Genomic DNA, 26,018 nt, shown 5'->3' with positions numbered 1-26,018 from the left:
GCTAGCCCCAGTGCTTGCACACAACCCTGAAAATATGCCAGCATTTGGGAGGACAGCCAGCAGGGAGTGGGAATGGCTGGGGGCCTCAGCCGTGCCCCCTGACACCCGCCACCAGTCCCAAGGATGGGGGGTCTTGGGCCTCGGCCACGGCCCACAAGCACCCACGACCAGGCAGCGACCACAACTGAGTCGCCACAGGAAGCGCCCCAGGCTCCCAATCTGGGGCAGTGGGAAGTGAGGGCTTCAGCCACACCCCTCTGACATCTGCACCCAGCTCAGCAATGACTGGGCCACCGCTAGAAGCCTCCTGGTGTCCCCTGCAGGAATGAGGGGGGTGCCACAGGCCTCAACTCTGCCCCTCCCACTTCCACCCTCTCCCACCTCATTTCCTTCCCCTTTCCCCTCTCCCCCTCCACCCAACTGCTCCACAACAACATTATAGAATATAAAAAAAATAGTAATATTAATAAACTTAGTGGGGAAAATCAATCAATAAATAAACGTTTTTCTTATATTACGTAATCTTTGACCAGAAACTGAAAATGAAAGATTGACAAATTTTACCACATAATAATTTAAAATTACTGCACAGCAAAACAACAAACAAACAAAAACAAAACCTTAGAGTGATACCATCAAGATGGTGGAATAGATGGTTCCCAGCATTGCTCTCCATGCCCCCCACAGGAGACCAACTTACAACCATTAAAACACAAAAACAGCCATCTTGAGACCACTGGAAATTGGGGGAAGAGGAGGGCAGACCCACTGAGTCCATGAAGGCATGGAAAGCCACAGTAAGTGGCAGGAGAGGGTCACTCGAGTCAGTCCCAGCCATTCTCTGGGCCGGTGTGGCACAGCACATGGAGCAGCTACCTAGAAATGACAAAGCCACCGCAGTGCCCTTTGCATAAAGCTCCTTGGAGTCTGCAGGGGAGAAGGGTGCCATGACTGTTGGGGGGAAAAAGTATGTGTGAGTGTACACACACACACACACACACACACACACACACACACACACCTCGTTTTGGAGTGCCCCATTCCAGTTCATAGTCCAGCAGAGCAACTCATAAGCTTCCCCTGCACCCACACAGGAAAGAGGGGCTGCAGCTGACAGGAGAAATGAGTCACTTCAGAGAGTGCCATCTCCTACCTTCAGGACAAGCACAGCACTGTACACTGAGAGAGCCACTGGATCTGCTGTCTCAGAGATGAGAGGAGAGAGTAGGAGGTGGGTGTCTAATTTGCCCAGAGGTCTGTGAGTGTTTGCAGGGGACTCGTGAAGGGCCTGCCCCATGGGAAACATTTGGAGTGCCAGGGCATGGGGGGTGGTGATCCACCAGAGGAGCATTGGGGTGCGGCATTGGCAGCTGATCTGCCTCCTGATCACCACGGGCACCACAAAGTGGACACTCGTCAGTGTGATAGAACTGCAGGGGGCACAGATCCTGGGAAAGACTCAGTCCCAGACTGGATTCTCCACACAGTCCAGTTGGATTAGTGGAGACCCCACATGACCTGGAAGTGACTAAAACACTGACAATTAAAATTCAGTTTGCCTGAAAATTTTCCCCCAGTCTGAGAAACAACAGCAAGACAGCAATTTAGTCTAGGCACACATTCAAGTCCTGGTCCCCTCAGGGAGATTCCCCCGATCTGGGACTTAACAGCATGTATTAGTCCATTCATGCTGCATATAACAAAATACCTGAAAGTGGGTGATTTATAAAGAAAATGAAATTTATTGCTTACAGTTTCTGAGGCTGGGAAGTCCAAACTCCATCTGGTGGTGATGACAGTGACCCAGGGGTCTCACATTGCAGGATGGTGGAAGCAGAGAGAGCAGAGAGAGAGAAAGACAGACTCTCCTCTCCTTTTTTTTTATTTTAAGATGACCAGTAAGGGGATCTTAACCCTTAACTTGGTGTTGTCAGCACCACACTCTCCCAGTGAGCCAACTTGCCATCCCTATATGGGATCCAAACCCATGGCCTTGCTGTTATCAACACCACACTCTCCCGAGTGAGCCAAGGGCCAGCCCTCTCCCCTCCTTTTAAAGCACCAAGAACCACACCCCTCATCACCATTTTTAATCCATTCACTACTGCAGGGTCCTACAACCCAATCACCTCTTCAAGGCCCCACCTTACAATTAACATTATACGATTTCCCACACTGTTAACAGTCACAGTGGGGGCTAAGTTTCTAATACATAAAACTCAGGGTATGCAATTCAAGCTTCATTGAGTTTTGGGGGGATGTAATTCAATCCACTACACAGCAGGACAGCAAATTAGTTCCAGTGCAGTGATGAAGTGGTGATGGTTGCTATTAATCCACCACAGAACAGAAAAAACAGATGAGAGGCAAAGTTCTGATACTGAGCAGTAAAGGTATAAAACCACCCAAAGAACAGCTTTAAAAACTGAAAGAGGTCGTGGACATCAACGTAAAGACACAAGAATCAAGAAAGGACACAGAAATATGACACCCCAAAGGAAACCAACAAAGTTCCAGCAATGGATCCAGAAAAACAGCAGATTTATGGAATGTCTTCATACAGAATTCAGAATAATCCTCTTTAAAATGTTCAGGAAGTCATAAGAAAATACAAATAGAAAATTAAATAATATTTGGAAAACAATCCAGGAGCAAAATGAGAAATGCAACAAAGAAATAGAATCGATTTTTAGGGCTGGCTGATCAGCCCAGTTGGTTAGAGCACTGCCTTGTAACTCCAAGATAAAGGGTTCAGATCCCTACCAGCCAGCTGCCAATAATAATAATAATAATAAAGCAAATAAATAAATAGAATCAATTTTTAAAACCAAATAGAACTTCTAGAAATAAAGAATATGCTATCTGAATGGAAAAACTTGATAGAAAGCTCCGACAGCAGACTTGATCAAACACAGGAAAGAATCAGCGAGCTTGAAGACAGAATCTACAAAATACCCAATCAGAGGAGTAAAAGGAAAAAAAGAATAAGTAAAAAATGAAACAGAATTACAGTCACTACGGGACACCTTCAAGCAAAATAACTTCCATATGCTAGGTGTACCCAAAGGAGAGGAAAAAGAAGGAGACTTAGGAAGCTTATCTAAGGAAATAATGGCTGAAAACTTCTCAAGTATGGATAAAGATGACAGCATCCAGATGCAGGAAGCTCAGAGGTGACCAATCAAATTCAATCCAAAGAGGAGCAGCACCCCAAGGCACATCACGGTCAAATCCTCAAAAACCAAAGATCAAGAAAGAATACTGAAAGTAGCAAGAGAAAAGAAATCTATAACATTCAGTAGAGCCCCAATACAGCTCTCAGAAGATTTCTCAGTAGAAACCCTGCAGGCCAGGAGAGAGTGGAATGATATATTCAAGGTGAAGAAGGAATAAAAGCTGTCAACCGAGAATTCTCTATCCAGCAAAACTAAACTTCAAATATGAAGGAGAGAGAGGAGGGGCAAGATGGTGGAGCAGAGGTGCCCAGGGTGCATTCCCCCAACAGGAAAGGACCAGAATGACTAACAGCTAAACATTGATGGGCACATCTGTGGGAGAGTGCAGGAGTACAGCAGAGACTGGTGAGATCCACATTGAGCGTGAATGCCCAGAATGGCAGCAGAGAGAGCAGAGAGAGGCACATGGCCGCAGCTGCCATGTCTCTGACACAGGATGAATTTTCCCTTGTGGGAAAATCATAGGCAGAGGACCCACACCAACCCCCACCCTCCCCACAGAGGCCAGAAGATCCTTTGGCAGGAAAAGCCTGGAGCCAAAATGTAGAGAGCTGCCTAGAATACACACACTGCATCACTGTAGAACACTAGCACAGACTGTGCTCTCCCACCCCATCCTCATGACCCAAGCCAATGCCAGACAGCAGCATCTTGAAACCAGAGCCCTAATGAGAGCACACCCTGCCATGGCGCCAGTAGCCACAGAGCTTCCCCAGCCTTAAGGCTCTACCCTTATCCCAGAGCATTCACAGGAGAGGCTACAATGCCCTGATCCTGGCTTGAAGCCTGGGCTCACAATGGCGGTGACTCTAGTTCAGCAGTCTGAGAAGTCAGCCCCAAAACTGCTGAACGGATCCACCCCCACATCCCCAGCCAGAAATAAGATGGGTAGACCCTGCTCAGGTGTACCACTCCCTATTTCTCCCCCTCACCCCCAGCCCTGCCAGCTGATGGAGTTGTGTGCACCTGAGCCCCCAACCTGGAACAACAGCTCATTGATCTCTACCCTAATGAATATGCCCTTGGGCTGGTGGAAGTAGAGTGCATCCATGCCCTCCCAGAAAAAGTGGCCAGGCAGTTCTTTCCTGAATATTCTCACCCAGTAGCCTTGCCAACAGTTCCAAAAGCAGCTGGATGAGCCCCTTCACTGCAGGCCTTCCTAGTGGCCCCGCCAACCACCCAGGAAGAAGCTGGGCAGGCCCCCTCTCTGCAGGCCTGCCTAGCAGTCCCACCCACCATTTGAGAAGCAGCTGGTTGGGTCCCCTCATTGCAGGCCTGCCTAGAGGCATTGCCAACTGTCTAAGAAGTAGCTGAATGGGCCCCCATAGCAGCCCCAGCTACTGGCCTCGCTCACTATCTGAAAAGCAGGTCAGCACCTCCACCCTTGGCAGACCAGCTCCTGAACCACGGAGGGAAGAATGACCTCACATCAGGCCCCAAGAAATGACATGGCAGAAGAACCACTGGCAGACCGATATTCAGTTAGTTGAGGCAAAGCACATTCATGCCCCTGACTGAGAGAAACACCTCAGCTGTCATGTCCCTGGACTAACCACTCCTGAGTCTTTGAGCCATCACATGCACGTGCATCTGAGTGACAAACTGCTTGGCTGACATGCCCCCGGTGAGCCCACCCTGGTTCAGAGAAGCAGCACAGAGACCCTGCCACTGGCAAACCAGTGCCTGAGACACTGACACACCACATGCCCACACCTCCATCCTGAGAATCAATGCAGCAACTATATCCCCAGTGAGCCAGCTCCTGAGACAACTGCCCCACAGAGTGCATGTGCACACCCCCAACCTGTGAACTAACACAGTGATATCTCCCCAAATAGCCAAAGCAATCCCAAGCAAAAAGAACAATGTGGGAGGGATCACACTCCCTGACTTCAATATATACTCCAAAGCTATAGTAATCAAAACAGCATGGTACTGGCACAAAAACAAACACATAGGCCAATGTAACAGAATATGGAATTCAGAAATAAATCCATGTACCTACCGCCAACTGATTTTGACAAAGGAGCCAAGAACGCACATTGGGGAAAGGACATTTTCTTCAGTAAACGGTGCTAGGAAAATTGGAGGTCTATATGCAGATGAAAACTAGACCCCTCTCTCTCACCATACCAAAATCAACTCAAAACAGATTAAAGACTTAAATGTAAGACCAGAATCAGCAAAACGTCTAGAAGAAATCACACGGGAAACACTTCAGGACATAGGTCTGGGCAAAGATTTTATGAACATACTTCAGAAGCACAAGGAACAAAAGCAAAAATTAACAAACGGGATTATATGAAACTGAAAGCTTCTGCACAGCAAAGAAAATAGTCAACAAAGTGAACTGACAACCTGTAGAATGGGAGAAAATATGTACAAATTGTGCATCCAATAAAGGATTAATATCCAGAATATACAAAGAGCTCAAATGACTCAAAAGTAAAAAAATAAATCATCTGATTTAAAAATCGGCAAAGGAACTCAATAGACATTTTTTTGAAAGAAGATATACAAAAAATGCTCAACATCACTAATCATCAGAGAAATGCAAATCAAAACCACCATGAGATATCATCTCACCGCAGTTAAAATGGCTATTATCAAAAAGACAGAAAATAAAATGTACTGACTAGGATTTGGAGAAAGGGGAACTCACTCATTGTTGGTGGGAATGTAAATTAATATAACCGTTATAGAAAACAGTATGGAGATTTCTCAAACAACTACAGATAGCGCTACCACACAATCCAGCAATCCCACTGCTGGATATGTGCCCAAAGGAACGGAAGTGAACATGTTGAAGGGACACCTACACTCCCATGTTTATCGTGGCTATATTCACAACAGCCAGGAGTTGGAAGCAACCTAGATGTCCTTCAACTGATGATTAGATAAAGAAAATGTGGAATATATACACAATGAAAATCTATTCAGCCACAAAAAAGAATGAAATTCTGCCATTTGTAGCAACATGGATGAGCTTGGAGAAAATTATGTTACGTAAATTAAGCCTGGCCCACAGAGAGAAAAAAAATACCACATGTTCTCACTCATATGTGGAAGCTAAATAAGTTGATCTCACAGAAGTAGACAGTAGAACAGTGGTTACTAGAAATTGGTGGGGAAAGGGTCAGGGGGAATGGGAGAGGGTGGTCAGTGAATACAAAATAGTACAGAGTTAGGAAGAATGGGATCTAGTGTTCTATGGTAATATAAGGAGACTACAGTTAACCATAAAGCAGTATGCATCCTGGAATAGCTAGTCAAGCTGATGCTGAATGTTCCTAACACAAAGGAGTGACAAATGTCTGAAATGATGGATATACTAAGATCCTGATATGATCATTGCCCACAGCACAAATTTACCCAAATATCATTTTGTACTCCATAAATATATTCCATTATCTTGGGTCAATTAAGAAAAATAAATTAAAGAGCCTGGCTAGTCTGCGCATTTGGTTAGAGCATGGTGCTGACAACACCAAGATCCAGGGTTCGATCCCGGTACCAGCCAGCCACCAAAAGGAAAAAACAAATTTTTTAAAATAAATAATGAAATTAAAATATTGAAATAATACCATCTATTTTGTGAAACCACAATGGAATAAAACAAGAAATCAATAACAAAAGGTGCCCTGGAAACTGTACAAATACATGGTACTTAAACAGCTTGCTCTTAAACAACAAATAGGTCAAAGAAGAAATTAAAGAGGACATTTAAAAATTCCTGGAGACCAAGGAAAATGAAAACGCAACATACCAGAACCTATGGGATACAGCGAAAGCAGTTCTGAGAAGTTTCCAGCCAGCAGCCAACAAAACAAAACAAAAAAGGCTGACTTGATACTGAAAGAACTGCTGTACCCTGCCCAGGAGTTCAGAATCTTGAGTTAATGGTAAAGTGAAATTTGTGTGGTTCTGTTGTTTCTTTGTATTTTTATGGATTTTCTAATTTTTTAAATGATGAGCATGTATTCATTTTTACAAATAATAGTTATAAATATCTTTAAAGAACACTGCTGAATTTTATAAATTACTCTACATTCATAAAGCATTCTTCCATTTCTCCACCAGGGGACAGCAAAAGCACATCAAATAGTAGCAAAAATACTTTCCGAGTATTTGGTCTGGAATTGAATACTGCTGCTAATTGCTCACGTTTCTTTTGACATGTTACTGAACAAATGATTCACTGCATTGTTTATTTTTCTGGTAAAATGACTATATATTCATTGTAAACTTGGTATATGGGAGAAAAACACAAATCACCTATGGTGGCACTACTCATGTATAGCCGAGGTTAACAATTTGACATTTATCGTCATGGTTATAGATATGTGATGGAGAGCTGGCTGGCTAGCTGAGCTGCTTAGCGCACAGCCTTATAACACCAAGGTCAAGGGTTCAGACCCCATACTGGCCAGCTGCGGGAAAAATATATGTATAAATCCTGCGGGAAAAAGCAAAATATACTGCGGGGGCAGTGGTGGGCGGTGGGAGATACCTGCAAAGGATGCACGGTGTTCCATCCTTGGACACTCTGTAACTTGTTTAACTGATCTAAATAAGTACTTTCGGCTGTTTTAACTGTCTTTAAATTATAAAAGATTTCGCATACAGAAAATATATAGAGAAAAATGTTATAGTCACTCAACTAATCACTACCCAAAATTGATACTTGTTAATTTTTTGCCATCTTTGCCTCAGATATTCTAAAGAAATCATGGTTTACAGGCAGAATTGAAGGGTCCCTCTATTCAACTAATTCCTATCCTTCCATTCCATAAGTAACCTCTAATACGAAGATGGTATTTATCCTTCCTATATTTGATCTCAGACTTTAACTAAAAATATGTTCCATAAACAATAGAGTATTGTTTTGAGTTTTAAAATTCCACACGTAATCATAAGTGTATATCCTTTATTCACTTAACATTATGATTTCGAGATTTACCCATGATCATATAGATTTAGCTAATTTTACCTGCTCTAAGGTATATTTATAAATATAATTTATTAACACATTCCCCAGTTGCTAAGCATTTAGGTCGTTTCCAGTAGTTGGAGATCAGTGCTCTTGTGATGGAGCAGTGCGGGCGCGTTCCTCTAGGGGGCGCACCTAGAGAAGAACTGAATGTGAAGGCCTGAGGCGTTGGGATTCTCAGGAGTGGCTGATGGAAAAGGATGAGGCTCCTCGGTTCTACGAGATACGGCCGAGTTGTCCTCCCACATCACTCCGCTTTCCAATTCGGCCAGTAGTAAACGAGAGTCCCACTTTCTCACATCCTGGCCACCACTGTGTGGTAGGAGAAGTGGCTTAAGCACCTTTGAGGTTGAGCATCTTTTCGTGCTCACTGGCCAGCAAGGTTTTGTCTTTTGTGAATTTCCTCTCCAAAGCCTTTGATTATCATCCCGTTGGGTTGTTTGTGTTTTTCTTATTGATCTGTACATTTTTTGTACATTTTGATTCAGATAGGGTTTCTACAGGAAGCACGTGGCATGCCCAAACCAGGTAATTTAAGGAGAGCTTAATAAAGGGACTGTTTCTAAAAGCATGGGCAGGTTCGGTACCTAAGGCTGGCAACAGTGGCAGTGCTCAGCACCACAGGCCTGAAGTGGCAAGGAGTGTGTGGGGTGACAATTCTCCCTGGATTTGTCAGCATTCCTGCAGGGTCTGGGTGTTTGGAGCAAAAGGCACTAACGAGCTTTGCTCGAGGCACAACCAGCCTCGGGAGCTAGACATAGGGACCTAATAAAGATAGGGACAATCTCCCTCTTCAGAGGCATTCCAAGCCCCTAAAGCCTGCTCCTTCCGCTCCCGGGGAGAATTTGGCTTGCCTTCCAATGTTGCAAACCTAGAGACCTTTCTCCTCAGCCCCTGAGGGGTTTAGTGGCATTCCAGGTAATGAGTCCTCTCTGGAGGGAAGGACCTGCAGGCCATTAGTAGCCCTGACAAAAGCTCAGTTCGGGGTTCCTCTCCAGTGGGGCAACCCGTGCTCCTGCAGGTGAATGCCTGGCCCTCCCGGCATGGCCTGTGGGGACTGGGGTGTTGGGTACCAACCCAAGACGTTGCTTGGGCTGCTGCTTTTTGCTGTGAATAATAAACAGTCTGTGTCTCTGACCAGGGCTCCAGGGTCCGGACTCTGGATATGAACATGAGACTGGGCCAGGCTACCTTGTTAGCTGGCAGGTGGGGAAAAGCCTCAGCCCCTTCACAATTTCTGACTTCACGGGACTGAGCAGAGCCCTGGAAGTGAACTGTACTAACAGGAGCTAAGCTTTGATGGGGGGATATAGCCAGAAACAAGCTCATTTTTATGAAGCCGGCAACACCCTGATACCAAAGAGAATAGAAGTTACCAGGGCTGGGAGGAGGGAGAAATAGAGAGATGTTGGTCAGGGGGTGCACAGTTCCAGTTATGCCAAATGAGTAAGTTCTGGAGATCTAATGTACAGCATGGTGACTATGGCAACAATACTGTACTGTACACTTGAAATTTGCTAAGAGGGTATATCCTGAGTGTTCTCACCACATAGAAAAAAAAGTATGTGAGGTGACGAATATTTAATTAGCTTGATTGTGATTATTTCACAGTATGAAATTTCAATCACCATGTGATTATTTCACAGTGTATATCAAATCATCAAGTTGTATATCTTAAATATATACAATAATTTTTTAATACAAAAAAGCTTTTAAAAAATCTCCCAAAGAGCCGGCAGCACTTTTTCAAACAAGACTACAAAGGCACAGGCAACTAAAGAAAAAATACATAAATGGGACTAATCAAACTAAAAAGCGTCTGCACAGCAAGGGACACAATCAACAAAGTGAAGAGACAACCTAAAGAATGGGAGAAAGTGTTTGCAAATTGGAACACATAAGGAACTAAAACAACTCAACAGCAAAAAACCCAGATAACCCAATTAAGAAATGGGCAAAGGACCTGGACAGACATTTTCCAAAATAAGGTATACAAATGGGCAACAAGCACATGAAAAAATGCCCCAATCACTAATCACCAGGGAAATGCAAATTAAAACCACAATGAGGTATCATCTCAAACCAGTTAGGACGGCTATTATCAGCAAGACAGAAAATAACAACTCCTGGCAACGATGCAGAGAAAAAATAAGTCTCCTACATTGTTGGTGTGAGTGTAAATTGGTACAGCCACTGTGGAAAGCAGTGTGGAGGTTCCCCAGAGAACTGAAAATACATCTGCTTGAGGACCCAGCTGCCACACTACCGTGTATATACCCAAAGGGAATGAAATCAATACATCAAAAAGACACCTGCACTCCTATGTTCATCACAGCACTATTCACAATGCTCAGAGATGGAATCAACCTGAATGTCCATCAGCGAAGGAATGCATAAAAAACAAACAAAAAAACCCTGTGGTACACCCACAATGGATTACTACTCAGCTATTTTTTAAAAATGTTATCCTATCATTTGCAGCAACATGGATGGAACTGGAAACCATCACGTTAAGTGAAGTCAGGCACAAAAAGATAAATACTGCATGATCTCACTCATGTGGAGTTAAAAAAAAAAGTGGTTCTCATAGAAGTAGAGAGTAGAATAATGGTTACCAGAGGCAGGGGGCTGGGTGGTGGAGGAAGAAGGGAAAAATGGGCGACTAAAGGGTACAAAACTATGCTGTCTACCATAAGTGAATCACTGCGCAGTATATGCGTGTATTGAAACAGCACACTGTACCCCAGAAACATGTACAAATAAGTGTTTAAATAAATGTTTAAATAAATAAATAAATAAATAAATAAATAAATATGCAAAAAAAATCTCCCACACGTCATTCTTTTTCATTTAAATGTTGATCAGCTTAGAGTTTACTTAGCTGAGAAGTGAGTTAGGAATCTATGTGAGGTAGAGTGAAGGCTAGCCTGTTTTAGAAATGAGATTCCAAAAATTCAGTGACTTACAGTACAGATTTCACTAAGGGACTAAGAGGGACATTCCAGATCAATGGGTGCCATGGTTCCAGTCACTCAGGGATTCAGGTGCCATCTTGTTTCTCCTCTGTCTCCTAGGGTGTTGTCCTTGTCTCTAGCTTGATGCTGGGCTGCCCCACGTGGAAAATACATTCGCACTCCCGCTTTATCACATACCAATTCCTCATACTATGTACAAATTTGAGTCCATTTCTCCTTAGTCTATCTGCTTATTAATGCTTGAGTGATACAGTTTTAAGATTATGCTAGTTTTACAGTGTGTTTTAATATCTCACAGACCGAGTACTCCTTCCCCCACTTACTCTTCTTTTTCAAAATGTTTTCTGACGCTTTTGCATATTTCTTTTTCCACACGAATGTTAAGATAGCTCATCTATTGCAGAAAATATTTTCTCATATTTGAGGTTTTGTAAAATTTGTAGTTTAATCTGAGGATTTCCTATTGAAGCTTTTCCATCTGTTGCAGACTTATTTGAGTCTTCTAGTAGTGTTTTAAGTTTTTTAAATATAGATTTTGCCCATTTCTCCTTAAATTTTTAAGTGCCGATTTATCTGGGTATAGAATTTTAAATGATCAGGTATTTCCTCTTAGCTGGTAGAAGATATTATTTCACTGTTTTTCTCCTTTTGTTTTGTAGCTTATGTGATTCCTATTATCAAACAACTTCATTTTCTTCTGTAGGTGATTCTCTTCTCTCTGTTGCTGTTAAATTTTTCTCTTGATTTTCGTGTTCTGAAGTTCTAATATGATATGTACAAGTGCATATCTGTTTTTGTTTATCTAATCTGAGAATTCATGTCTTTCATCAACTCAAAAAATCATCGGCTGCCATCTCTTCTCTATTGCCACTTCCACATTCTCTCTGTTCCTTCCTTTGGAACTCATTAGACATGCGTTGGAACTTCTCAGTTTATCCTTTAAGTCTCTTCAAATTTCATCTTTCCCATTTTTTAATCCCTCTGCAGTACATTCATGGTAATTTTCCGTAATCTATGTTTCTAGTTCACAAATTTTCCCTTTAGCTCTTTAACCCATTCATTGAATTTATTTCAGTGACATACTCTTTTCCCCTAGAAGTTCTCTTTTGTCCTTGCTAAATTTCTCCCTATTGTTTTGTTGTTGTATCCTGTTATTTTATTATGGTTTCCATTCCTTCTTTCATGTTTGGAATCAATTCAAACCATTTATTTTATGGTCCTTTTTAGATGGCTTTATTATCTTAATTTCTCAGGCTACTAATCCTCAAGTGTGTTGTGTCTGCTAACTCTCCATTATGGTAGATAATTTCTCAATTTTAGCAGGACTCTTCTTCTTGTGGGAGCCCTAAATGACCTGGGTCATGGAAGAGCCCTTGCTATGGGTCAAATGTGGACCCTCAAAGTTCACCTATTGTAAACTTGATCCCCATTGTAACAGTGGTAAGAGAGTGGGAAATCCAATTATGGTATTTGAAGAAAGGTGCCTTTGAGAGGTGATTAGATCATGAGGACTGTGCCCAAGTGAATGGACTGATCCGTTTATGGAGTGATGGGTGTGATTCTGATGGCTTTATAAGGAGGGCAAGTGAGGACATTAGCTCTCTCTTGCTCAGCTTATTCTTGCCATGTGACACCCTGCACTGCTGTAAAGAGTCACCACCAAGTAGAAGGCCCTCACCAGATGTTTGTCCTGGACCCTGGACTTCCCAGCCTCCAAACCATAAGAAATAAATTTAAATTCTTTAGAAATTACCCAGTTTCAGATATTCTGTTATAACCAACAGAAATGGACTAATACAGCCCTGTAGTGTAGATGGCCTTTGTTTCTGTCAGATACACCAGGGGCTGGATGGGGCCTGTTTTTCCATTAATTTCCCACGTTGGAATTTCCATGCCATAGGGATAGTGTGTGTTCAGACTCCACAAATATGTTGCATAGGATTGAGATTTTGTTTTCTCATAGGATTATTTCCCACACCCTCCCTTGGAGTGTCCACAAGAAACAAGCTTTTTTGCTACTTTCCTGTGTAGATGAGAAGTTGAACTAGTCATCCCATTCATGAAGAAGGTAGTGAGTCCATGTCCCAGCTTTATGCTGGGGTCTCAGCTTCATCCAGCTTCCCGTTTTGGGGGCTTTTGTGGGGGCGGGGGGATGTCAATGTTATATCTTTCATTCCTATGCTGGGTATTAAAACCTCAGCCCCTAACCGTGAGTGTCTATGTTGGGATACAATCATCTTCTGACCCAGGAAAGTGATGCTTCTCTCCAGCTAGTGTGTGTATTTCATATCTGTATTATATTTTATACAGCATGTGTATGTGTTTGGAGAAATACGGGGGGCATGGGATACATTACCTCAATATGGCCAGTTGCTACAACTGGGAGTGGAGTCTGTTTTCAATTTTTCAATACTATAAATAGTGCTATGATCACTCTCCTTGCCCATTAATCTTATGTATATCTCTGGTTATTTTCTTTGGATAAATGCCTAGAAATGGTCAAAGAGTATGAACACTTTTAATATATATATTGCCAACCCCAAAGACTGCACCACTTTACATTCCCTGAGAATTCCTGTTTTTCTGTGCCCTTGCCAACATTTGAAAACTTTTTAAAAAAAATCATCACTTAGTTAGACAAAGAAATAGAATCTGAAAACAATATGTTTTACATTCTTAACTAGTTAGAAAAAATCAAAAGAAGAATAAAATTTTTGTGATGTGAAAATTTTATGAAATTCTAATTTGAACATTTATGAAGACAGTTTTTTAGAGCACAATCATATACATTTGTTTACATATTGGCTATGGCTGCTTTCAAACTACAGTGATAGAAATGAGTCGTTGTGACGGACCCCTATGACAAGCAACACCTAAAATACAGTCATGTGCCACACAACGACATTTTGATCAACTACAGACAACAGGGCCGACCCTCTGGCTCACTCGGGAGAGTGCAGCCCTGGGAGTGCAGCGGCGCTGGGAGCACCGAGGCCGCAGGTTCAGATCCTATATAGGAATGGCTGGTGTGCTCACTGGCTGAGCGTGGTGCAGGCGACACCACAACAAGGGTTACGATCCCCTTACCGGTCACAACAGCAATGAAAAAAAAAAACAACTACAGGTCTGGGTGAGGCCCAAGACTCCCCTGAGACTCCATATTTCTAATGTGGATGCTGATGGTGCTGCTCTGTGGACGCTATTGTTGGGCACAATCAGACCACAGTGGACTTCAACCGGTCAAAGCTCAGTAACTTCCAAAGCACATACTCTCTGCAAACAGGGTTATTTGGACCTGCCAACAACACATCCTAGCTCAATTGGCATAGAGTTAAGTTGGTCCTTTATGTTTTTATTTTGGTTTGGTGGCTGGCAGGTACGGGGATCCGAACCCTTGAGCTTGGTGTTATCAGCATCATGCTGTAACTGTGTGAGCTAACTGGCCAGCCCCTTGGTCCTTTATAAGGAGCGGAGATAAGTTGGTTATTGATGAAGTAATTTATTCAGATGACAACCAATCTCTGTCTCCCTGTCTCCCTCCCTCCTTCTCTCTCTCTCTCTCTTTCTCTCTCTCTCTCACACACACACACAAATGTATAAGTGGGAGAGAATGTGGCAAAGGCAGAAAATTAGATTCAGATTATGCAAAAACAGGAAGACAAACACTTTAGGAAGAATGCAACTTGTATCATATCAGGTCTTGCCGGCTCTAAGCAGGCTCCAGTTGGAGAGCTGAGCAAGGTTTCTGAGTTTGAGTAGAATTTATCTGGTAGACAGTATCGGTATTTGATCATATTATTGACACAGGGTTGCAAAGATGGATTTGTGTTTTTTTATGTAAGCACATTAATTTGGACATTGTACAGCCCTTCAGAAGCGTTGTTTGTGTACCTCGAGTGTCATGTGTGTATGTGTGCACAAAAAGGATTTATTCTGTTTCACAAATTTGATGGCCTGTTTATCTGTTACAAGTTCAATGCCTACTTTTTCTTTAACCTTAGAATTCTGCCTAGAAACCTTGTTATTCTTTTCCTTTTTTAACTATATTTTAAGTCTAGCAAATAATAGCAACCACTTTTAAGGAGCCTTCAGAAAATGCTTGATACTGTTTGCAAACTTAATTAAACACCTCCATGCATTCTACAGTACATTTAAAACTTTTAGCATACTGCATTCTGTTCCTTTTTTCATCACTTCAGTTGTCTCTGTTAACAGATACATTCTCATGCACACAAATAACTCTTTTAAATCAAATGAATTGAATTTACATAGTGAAACTTAAGTTCCTTTACGTGTTCCAATACTGCCTATAGAATGTTTTCAACTAAAATCATAAGTTTAAATTACTCACTTATACATTTTACAGTGACTCCCAAAGCTCAGAAATTCTTTTAAACTTTAGAAATGCATTAAATATCAATCATACACATTTTCCTTCTGCACCCCAAATTTGAATCCTATGGTTTTGATTCTCTTGAATATTTCTATACTTTTCCTAAATCCTCCTAGAGCTGAGATTCGCCCCTATTCCAGATGATAGTTACCATCCCAGTAACCGAGCCTGTGGGCACACACAAGATTTGGGCCAGACCCTGTCTAGGTTCTTGACAGTGACCCTAATGGGATACTTGAGCCCTATTAATAATTGCTCTATCCATGATGCCATGATTCATGGGAGGTGGTTCCAGGCCCCTGACCCTTACACATTATTGATTCTTCTAGGCACACAAGGGCATTTATAGGACTAACATCATTGATCACTTGATGGGATTTTGCATTTATTTGGCTCTCAAGATATGTACTTTTTCCTGTAGCTCTAAAGACCTTTGCACTTAAAGGAATCTTGTGGTAGGTAAATGTCCTTTCTATCTGCTCATAATGACTTTGGAATCCATGCAATCTTTCTGGAGGCTTTGATTAGATTTGAGGTTAAGGGCAGGCTTGCCTCAGAAGTGGTGGCGTTTTTTCTCTACAGGCACATCATGTCTGGTGTCTCTCTTTTTGTGATGTCATCACGAACGTAATTTTCTTTTTGGATATTCCAAATAACACTTAATTTTGGCTATCTCACATGGCTTTGTCTGAGCTGTGGTCACGGATTTGGAGGTTATTTGATTGACAGGAAGATGTGATGTATACGATTAACAAGATAATACCTTATTCATTCAGCAAATATATCTTGATTATCTGCTCTTTGCAGATATACAGTGGAGAATAAAACATGATTTTTTTCCGTCTGTTGAATCTTGCCCAGGGTTTCTCAGGCTCAATACTGTTGACATATTGGGCCGGATAAGTCTTGTCATCCAGCACTCGGTACGAGGTTTAGCAGCCTACAATCAGTGGCCTCTGCCCACTGGATTCCAGTAGTACCGCCCCTCCCCCATCCCTAGTCTTGACAATCAAAAATGTCTCCAGACATTGCCAAATGTCCCTGGGAGGCAAAATCACAGAAATAAGCACAAATACAAACTTGGTGGGGGCTCTTAAGGGAAATGGTGTGGTACTATGAGAGATAGCAACAGACAAATCCTGGTGTCTTTGTCCATTTGGGCTGCTATAATAAAGTACCATAGACTGGGTAACTTATAAACAACCTGACATGTGTCTCTCACAGTTCTGGAGGCTGTAAGTCTGAGACCAGGGTGGCAGCATGGTCAGGTTCTGGTGAGGGCCCTCTTCCGGGTTACAGACTGCCAACTTCCTGCTGTATCCTCACATGGCAGAAAAAGAGCAAGCTAGCTCTCTGCCTCCTTCTTATATGAGCACTAATTACATTCATTAATGGCTCTACCCTCCTGACCTAATTACCCCCAAAAGATCTCACCTGCTAATAACACCACATTAAGGGACAGGATGTAAATATATGAATTTTGGAGTGACACAAACATTCAGTCTGTAAACACCTGGTGAGGAAAAGCGTCTCTGAGAAAGTGTTTTTCAAGTTCTGATCCAGCCCAGGAGTCAGCAAATGTTTTCTGCAAAGGGTCAGATAGTAGATGTTGTCAGCTTTGGGGACCGTGAGGACCGCTGTTGTCTGTCTTTCCTGGAAGCTGGTAATCAGGTTCACAGGTTTTGATCCCATTCAGGTTGGACTTTTTCGCAAGACTGCATCACAAGTGGTGTGTCTGTCCGTGGAACCACATCAGGTCTGGCCATCCCTCTTTTGTGATGTTGGCAGACATTGATGCTCAAAGCTGAAATCCAGTCAATCCTTGGAAGTTCTATTCCTTTATTTTAATCCTAATCCCATCACTCCTTTAAAATATCTAGACTTGATTATTCAAATGTGAGTATATACTGCAAAAAAAAGAAAGAAAGAAAGAAAAAAGAAATTGAAGCAAACAAATTTCAGTTTTCTAGTATTGGAAAAATGAATAAACAAAATAAAATGATCTGGAATGTTTCTATAAAGAGATACTTCCCTCATCTCATACAGACTGGGTAGGCAGGAGTCCAAGGCAAATCAGCACATGGTAAATACGAACATTGCTGGTTTGTCTGGTCTATACTGCTTGTTGGCTGTTACAGTCTATGTAACACACTCATGGAGTGAAGTGTGCCATACATGGGACCTATAGGTTTGGCAAGATTTCTGGGGGCTGCCGTGGTGGGCATCTGCTTTGTGGGATTTCCTGGCACTGACTGGGACTCTGTGAACAGAGTGCTGTAGACTCTAGTCCCCACTGAAGCAGCAGCAGGACCCTGAAAGCAAGTTGCCAGATGTCTGAGTTTCCTGGGGCCACCGTAACAAAGTACCACAAACTGGGGGGCTTGAAACAACACAGATGCATTCTCTCATAGCTCTAGAGGTCAGAAGTCTGAAACCAAGGTGTCAGCAGGACCACGCTCTCTCTGAAGGCTCTAGGGGAGAATCTGTTCCTTGCCCTTGTCTTAGCTTCTGGCGGTTGCCAGCAATCCTTGGCATTCCTTGGTTTGTGGCCACGTCACTCCAATCTCTGCCTTCATTTTCACACGGTCTTCTCCCTGGGTGTCTGTGTCTCTTCTCTCCTTCCTATATGGACACCAGCCACATTGGGTTAAGGGCCTACCCTCCTCCAGTGTAACATTATCTTAACTAATTAAACCTGCAACGACCTTATTTCTAAATAAAGCCATATCAACAGGGGTTAAGACCTCAACATATATTTTTGGTTGGGGCACAATGTAACCCCCAACACCAGGGAACCTGGGCAGTCAGGGGAAGTGGAGGTTCTCTCCATTAGCAGGGTTATGCTGACCCTGGGGAGATAACTGGGCTGCCAGAGAAGGCTTGGGCAACACGTGGTTTGATTTGCAGAGATCATTTCCCCCAAAGGATCCCCTCTGCTGCTGCTGAAAATTGCTGTCCTTTTGGAATTTTCAAAGGACACAATGACTAGAAGTCAAAGGTATAGACAGGGCTGTCTTCACGGGCTGCCACCTGTGCAGTCACACAGGGCCCCATGGTCCAAAGGGCCTGCACTTATGTTATTGCTCTACAGTCACCATCTTGAAATTCTTCAGAGTTTTTGAACAAGTGGTCCTGCATTTTCATTCGGTATGGCAAAACGTCGTCCACAAATTATGTAGCCAGTCCTGGCTAGGGACACTGGGCAGGGGAGATGCATAGGAAATGAAGGCAAAAATCACGCTCTGCCTTCAGTATGGTTGGCCTGCAGCTGGCTTTTTGTCCCTTTCTACTTCTGTGCCAGGGAGCTCAGACTAAACGTCACAACGACACAGCTTAAAGCTGAGTCACAAACAGAACCAGGCTCTTCAATGTGCTTATTACGCAGAGCAAGCGTGAAAGCGGCCTGGTGGCTGGCGTAGGATTCATCACCTCTCAAGTGATAAAAAAAATTCCCTATTGATTATGAGGTGAGGCAAGGCAAACACTATTCAGACGGCTCTTTGCATCAATATCATAAAATCAGTTTTTCTAGATGCCTGCACCCCGTACCTTCCCCTTCTGTGGGATCTAATACAATGCTTCTCAGCCTATAGGGTCTGGGGTGGGCGTTTCAGGGAGCCCTGCTGTGACACTGCTGCTCCACCCCAACACTCTGAGCAGAACCAGGAGCAGAAACAAAGAGTGACTGCTTATAAAGTCAGGCAGTATGTTGGCTAATTTTATGTGTCCACTTGACTGGGCCATGAGGTGCTTTTTCTCCCCTCCCTCCTCCCTTCCCTCCCCTCCACTCTCCCCCTCCACTTTTTTTTCCCTGGCAGCAGGCCGGTACAGGGATCAAATCCTGGACCTTTATGTTATCAGCACCATGCTCTAACCGTGGCCTGTGGTTTAGTGCTTACTTCATTTTTTATGCTTTTTCCTTCCTTTTTTTTTTTTTCTTAACTTATCTACCAAACTCTTACACATCTGTATGGAACACAGATATGCCTGGCTGTGAAAATCCTCCAGAGAAGATGGTCAAAGCCAAAGGCAGCCAACCAGGTGGATCAGTGAGGATTCTTTTTGGCTGCATAAAATACATAAAATAATAGTGTCTTAAACATGATAGAACTTCTCTTTCATGCTAAAGGAGCCCAGAGGTGGGCAATCCAGGGTTCTTCTGATGGACATCAGAAACTCAGGCTTCTTTTACCACCCTGCTCCACCAGCCTATTGTTTGACTTCCATCCTCAAGGTGTCATGGCCCAGTATAGCTGCTGGTGCCCCACCCATCACACCTGCATTCCAAGCAGCAAGAAGGAGGAAGAGGGTGATACAGAAAGGGCCCATTTCCCCTGAGCCAGTTTTAAGCAGCATCTCTGGAAGTTTCACACAACGCTACTTACATATTCTTGGCCAGAATTTAGTTTCGTGGTGCTACGATCTGAATGTCCCCTCCAAAGTTCATGTGGAACTTAATCCTCAATATGGCATTTGAGAGGTGGGGCCTTTAAAAGGTGATTGGATTGTGAGGACTGTGCCCACATGCCTGGGTTCATTCATTCATGGAGTAATGGGTTAATAGTTTAATGGGTTGTCAGGAAGTAGACTGGGGGCTTCATAAGGAGAGTGAGTGAGCATGTTAGATGCGCTCTTGCCATGTGATTTCCTGCATTGCCATGGACTCTGTAGAGAGTTCCCACCCAGGAGAAGGTCCTCACCAGATATGCCCCCTGGACTTGGACTTCCCAGCCTCCAAACTGTAAGAAATACATTTCATTTCTTTATAAATTACCATGTTTCAGGTATTTTGTTATCAGCAACAGAAAACAGACTAGTACATGTGGTCACACGTAGCTGCTGGAAGAGGTAGGCAGCATATTCTGCTAGCCAAGCATGTCACTGCTCTGTGTGACAAGTTAATAAAGATAAAGGAGAGAATGGCTTTGGGTAGGCAACTAGCAGCATGGGAAGGCCTTGTTCCTGCAGCCTATGCAATGGTGTGTCTCCAACCATTCCCTCAATCAGATTTGGATGGATCAGAGCTACGACAAAACTAGAGGTCTCATAGACCACCAGTTATGGAGATAAGAAGAGCCTTGGAGTGCTGGCAGCAGAAGGTGCACATTCAAGGTGAGACATCCAGACATCTTGCCTCCGAGGGGCAAGAGCAAGGGCAGGTTTCCAGTACTAGGATGACTGTCTGTTGCGAGTGAGGTAGGCTCTCCCATCAAAGAGGAACACGCTACACAGCAGAGAAACAAGACAGCTGCTCAGTGGCTGTGGAGACCAAGTCCTCACCCCTACCTGGTGGAAGTTGTACTTCCTGGAGCCTGGGTGTGGGGTCTCCAAGAGGATCCCCCTGGATGGTTTGAGCCACAGCTGAGAGTGTGGGATCAGAAGCCTCTGTAGCTTCTCTGTAGGAGCCAGCTTGCCTGGGGTGAGGTTCATTCTGCAGGTGGCTGTTGAGAGACCGCAGCTGGTGGGGACGGTAGTGTCCTGCTGAATTCCAGGGTAGGGGCTGCAATTTGTAGGTATGTCTGGATTAAACTCCACACTCTCTTCTAGATCCTTTCAGTACTTAGCTATTTTCTTTGGCACAGGAGTATTGGTTCTTGTAATCCAAATCTTAACAAATGTCATTAAGGCAGATATAAAATTAAATTTTAAACTGCTACTCTGGTTTCAGGTTGTGGGATAAACAGGTGTTAAACAATAACAGAAGGTGCTTGGGATCTTTGAAAAGTGACTTGAATTGAAGTCACTACTTGCTCTAGGAAAATGACAGTGTGAGAATAAAGAGGGTCTAGGGAGGACTTTCACTCACTTGGACGTGGAAGCTGTCCAGGGGTTGGACGAAGGAACTGTGGTCTTCAGCTGGGGCATGGATGCTTGGAGCTGGGTTGGAGCTCAGACTCTCACCCCTTGGGTATTTCAGAAGCCTCAGTTATTATTTATTTATTTTTACAGGTTTCCAATGTGTTTTTATTATTAGTTAAGTCATGCTTCAGGGTCCCAGGGTAAGTCTCCCTTTACCACACCCCAGGAGAAGGACAGAAGACAGAGGAGAGGTGAGGTGCAGCCAGATCAGATCTTCTCAGGAAATGTGCCTTCAGCCCAATAGTCTTCCCAAGCTGAGACTCAAGCTATGGTGTAGAGGGACATGTACACACGGTGGTACCACTCACACACAGAAACATTGCTTTTTTAGTGGTCATTGCCTTCTCGCAGCGGTGGAAGTCCAGGTAGTTCTGGTCTGGTTCTGGATGGGGAAGTGGCAGTCAAAAGGAGCAATCTTGTAATTCTTGATTTTGGTCTTGATGTCTTCTGCCATGGTGCTGACTCCTCAAGTTGCTCTTGAAGCACTTGAAGCTCAGTGCTGGATGCCTAAGTTATTGGTGTGGCTGCCGCTGCATAACTGGGCCGCACCTGAGCCCTATCCTGCATGCCTGTTTGGGGGCAGGGAACCATTGACCGGGCTTTGGTGAGCTCCAGCCCCAGACTTGACTGGCCTCAGGCCTGCCCGCTGTCCCACCTCAGCCCACAATTGTCGTGCAGCCCAAGGGTAGGGTCTGGAATGAGAGACTGTGCACTCTTAGTGCTCCAGCCCTTTGCTGAAAGCCACTCCACTGGGTATCTGCGCCTCCTGGGCAGGACCCCGCATTGCTCAGACACACCCGACATGCTCCCAGCCACAGGAAGGCCAAGGAAGGCCTCCTCCTGGCACTGCTTCCAATGTGGGAGGCAAAATATGTTGGAGTCGGTCCCTTATGGCCGCCCAGACAGCTAGCTACAAAATATTTCTCCTTTTGAAGCTCATTCCCCTGTGTGCAATTCCGTGTCTCTTCCCTCTCATCTCATTATAGAAGGGCATCCCATCCCACTCAGATCCCTGACTGCTCCCTTTGTCTACACAGCTTATCTTTCTGAGTTAAAATCCCAATGAGATGGGGGTCACGCTACTTTCCAGGAGTCTGGTGGAATTAGGAATGATGGCCGGCACGTCTGATGGAGCCCTAGCCCCCCGGGTCCCATCAGACAGAAGAGGCCAAGCGAAGGCGGTGCTGGACCAGTCAGTCAGCTCTGCCTGTGCTACGCTCCCTCTTCCCAGCTGCTTGTGCAAGGCGGTGCCTCAGATCCTGTGGGGAAACAGGGTGGGGTGTACTGAAGCACAAAGAGGAGTGATGCGGACTGTCCAGGAATGTTAACTATGCAGGGAATGGGGACTGGGGAGGTGGGGAAGGAAGAAAGGGAACCCCTGCTCTCGTGGATGATCTAATAACCACCGGTCTCTCGAGTCTGGACTCCTTCCTGTTTGGACTGAGCATTCAGATGGTTGCACTTGCATGTTAGGTAGAGGTGGCTTTGGGAAGGAGTGGGGATAGGAGCTCCTTACTTATCAGGTGAAGCCAGCACTGATGTGGCCTTAGGTCTCTCTGGGGGATGCAGGGCCCAAGGACAGGGCCGCTGGTTCATGTCCTTCTTCTGCGAATCCCCAGATTTAGGGCAAGTTTAGCTCCAGACCCAACTGGATTCACTTCCATGTCGGAGATTCAGGCGGTAAACAGAGACCAGACAAAAACAAGAATCTTCCCTTTTCTTCCCTTTCTGTCATCTCCCCCAAAACTTGGAGTCACAGCCACCGGCTGATTTCTTCCCAAAGCTACCTCCCCACTTTCTTACTGAATTTTTCTTCAGATTCTGTTTTGTTTTGTTTTTTTGGTGGTTGGCAGGTGCAGGCATCTGAACCCCTGACCTTGGTGTTACAAGGCTGTGCTCTAACCAACTGAGCCAGCCACCCAGCCTTCATATTCTGTGTTTTGTAAACTTTAAGACTGTTCTTTATTGCAGTACTTTTTTTGAAAAAATGATGAGTCTTCCAGTGCATTCTCAATATACTTAGACAAAAGCCAACACCATCCTGTGACCCACAGGGACCTCACCACAAGTCCTCCCTCTATCCTCCTTCATTCATTCTCCCTGCTCCAGCCACACCATGCTCCCAGCTTCTAGAACCTGCCCCCATTCCTTGGCTGTGGCCTCTTCCTCTGTCTTCGAAGCCAGCAATGCTGGGTCAAGTCTTCACACTTCCATTCTCTCTCGTTCTGTGCAGTTGGTAAAGCCTCTCTGCTTTTGTGGACTCATCAGGTGACATTGGGCCCACACGAATAATCCAGGTTGATCTCTCCATCTCAAAAATCCTTAACTTCGGGCCGAGCCCGTGGCGCACTTGGTAGAGTGCGGTGCTGGGAGCGCTGCGATGCTCCCGCTGCGGGTTCGGATCCTATATAGGACTGGCCAGTGCACTCACTAGTTGAGTGCCGGTCACGAAAAAAAAAGGACAAATACAGGTACAAATAAAGTCTACATAAAAAAAAAAATCCTTAAGTTCATCACATCTGCAATGTCTCTTTTGCCATGTAACAGAACATATTCACAGGCTCTGGAGATGAGGACGTGGACGTCTTTGGGGGCCCTTATTGGGGCTATCCGAAGTGTTTGGCCACTTTCACTTATAAACATCAGCTCACCTCTTAGATTAATCACAGCTCTGAACTTGATTTCATGTAAAATCTTCTTCACCTAAGCCAGGGCTTCTGTGGCTGCCCCCTCCGCAGCCAGAGGGGCAAGGACATTGCTTCTTATATGTCACCCTCTCAAGATTGTCACCCCATGAGGGCAGGGCTTTGTGTTGCTCTTAGTGTTTCCAGTGCCTACCGCAGGCAGAAACTTTGCTCAATAAACACTCAGCCAGTGGACATTGAGTGAGATTCATCACTCTGACACAACTCTATGTTATTCTTTTGATTGAGATATAATTCATATACCATAACATTCACCCTTTAGAATGGAAGATTCAGTGGTGTCTATTGCATTCACAAAATATATTTACTAGTATAACTACCAACCCTAGAACATTTCCACAACCCCAGAACCCATTACCAGTCACTCTCTATCCCCCCATACCCTATGCCCTGGCAACCACTAATCTACTTTCTGTCTCTATGCATTTGCCTCTTCTGGACATTTCATATAAATGGAATGATGTGATATGTGGTTTTCTGCATCTGGCTTCTTTCACTCAGCATGATGTTTTGAGGTCCATTCACATTGTTGCGTATGTCAATGCTTCATTCCTTTGAACTCAGCATTGCCTTTGCACATACCTGAAGGCTGTGCGTATAGGTTAAGACTGTAGGAAGACTCTCCTATCATTGGCCCCTCTTCTCTAAATAATGTGCAGCCAAATGAAGTTCCTAGAGTGACCATACTGATGGTCCAGCAAGTATTTCCAACCTTCCTGAGCACAAGATGACCCCATTGCTGGGGTCTCCTTAACTGTCTTCAAACTTCCTGTCTTCCTTCCTGTCCTGGAACTTCCTGTTCTAATACTTCCTGTCCTCACAATTCCTGTCTTCGAACTTCCTGTCCTTGAACTTCCTGTCATACTCCCTCCTCCAACTGATCTCACACTTCATGTCTGCAAACTCCCAGTCCTCAAACTTCGTGTCCCCACACTTCCTGTCCTTGAACTTACTGTCTTATACTTCCTGTCCTCCAACTGTCCTTACACTTCCTGTCCTTGAACTTCCTGTCTCATACTTCCTATCTTCGAACTTTCTGTCCTTGAACTTCCTATCTCATTTTTCTGGTAGTCCAACTGTCCTCACACTAACTGTCCTTGAACTTCCTCTCCTCAAACTATCCTCACATTTCCTGTCTTGGCACTTCCTGTCCTCCAACTATTCTCACACTTCCTGTCCTCAAACTTCCTGTCCTCACACTCCCTGTCCTCCTACATCCTGTCCTCAAATTTCCTGTCCTTACTGTCCTCAAACTCAATGGCCAGCCTCATATCATAAGTAATAGAAAGCAGTGGGGGCCTGTTAGTCCGTTTTTGTGTGGCTATAACCGAATACCCGAGACTGGGTGATTTATAAAGAACTGGGGTTTATTTGGCTTATGATTCTGGGATAGCTGCATCTGTCATGGGCCTCAGGCTCCTTCTACTCATGGCTGAAAGTAGCAGGCAGCTGGTGGGTACAAGCAGATCACATGGCAAGAGGAAGCAAGGGAGAGAGAGAGAGAGGAGGTGCCAGGGTCTTTTTAAGCAACGAGCTCTCATGGGAACTAATAGAGTGAGAACTCACTCATTAATCCCCCCTGCCCCAGGGAGAGCATTAATCCATTCATGAGGGATCCACCCCATGACTCAAACAGCTCCCGACACTGCCACATTGGGGTTATATTTCCATGTGAGTTTTGGTGGGGGCAAGACATCCAAACTATCATTCTGCCCCTGGCCCCCCAAAACTCATGTCACTGTCACATACAAATACAATTATTCCATCCCAGCAGTCCCAAAAGTCGTAGCTTGTTCCAGCACCAACTTCAAAGTCCAAAGTCTCATCTGAGACCAAAGGCAAAACTTCCAGCCATGAACC

General features: G+C 44.2%; 1 protein-coding gene and 1 pseudogene across 1 annotated transcript in view; one reads left to right on the top strand and one right to left on the bottom strand.

Annotated features, from left to right (window-relative positions):
- The window catches only part of LOC134367146 (G-protein coupled receptor 143-like), a 389,602-nt gene that overhangs the window by 332,321 nt on the left and 31,263 nt on the right, over window positions 1-26,018 (top strand). The gene's annotated exons all lie outside the window — the stretch shown is intronic.
- Window positions 21,661-21,907, bottom strand: LOC134367710 (cytochrome c oxidase subunit 6B1-like; annotated as a pseudogene).

The sequence above is a fragment of the Cynocephalus volans genome, chromosome X, assembly GCF_027409185.1.
Source record: "Cynocephalus volans isolate mCynVol1 chromosome X, mCynVol1.pri, whole genome shotgun sequence".
Lineage (NCBI taxonomy): Eukaryota > Metazoa > Chordata > Mammalia > Dermoptera > Cynocephalidae > Cynocephalus > Cynocephalus volans.
The sequence above is the reverse complement of the archived record's forward strand: the minus strand, read 5'-3'. Positions and strand labels throughout refer to the sequence as shown.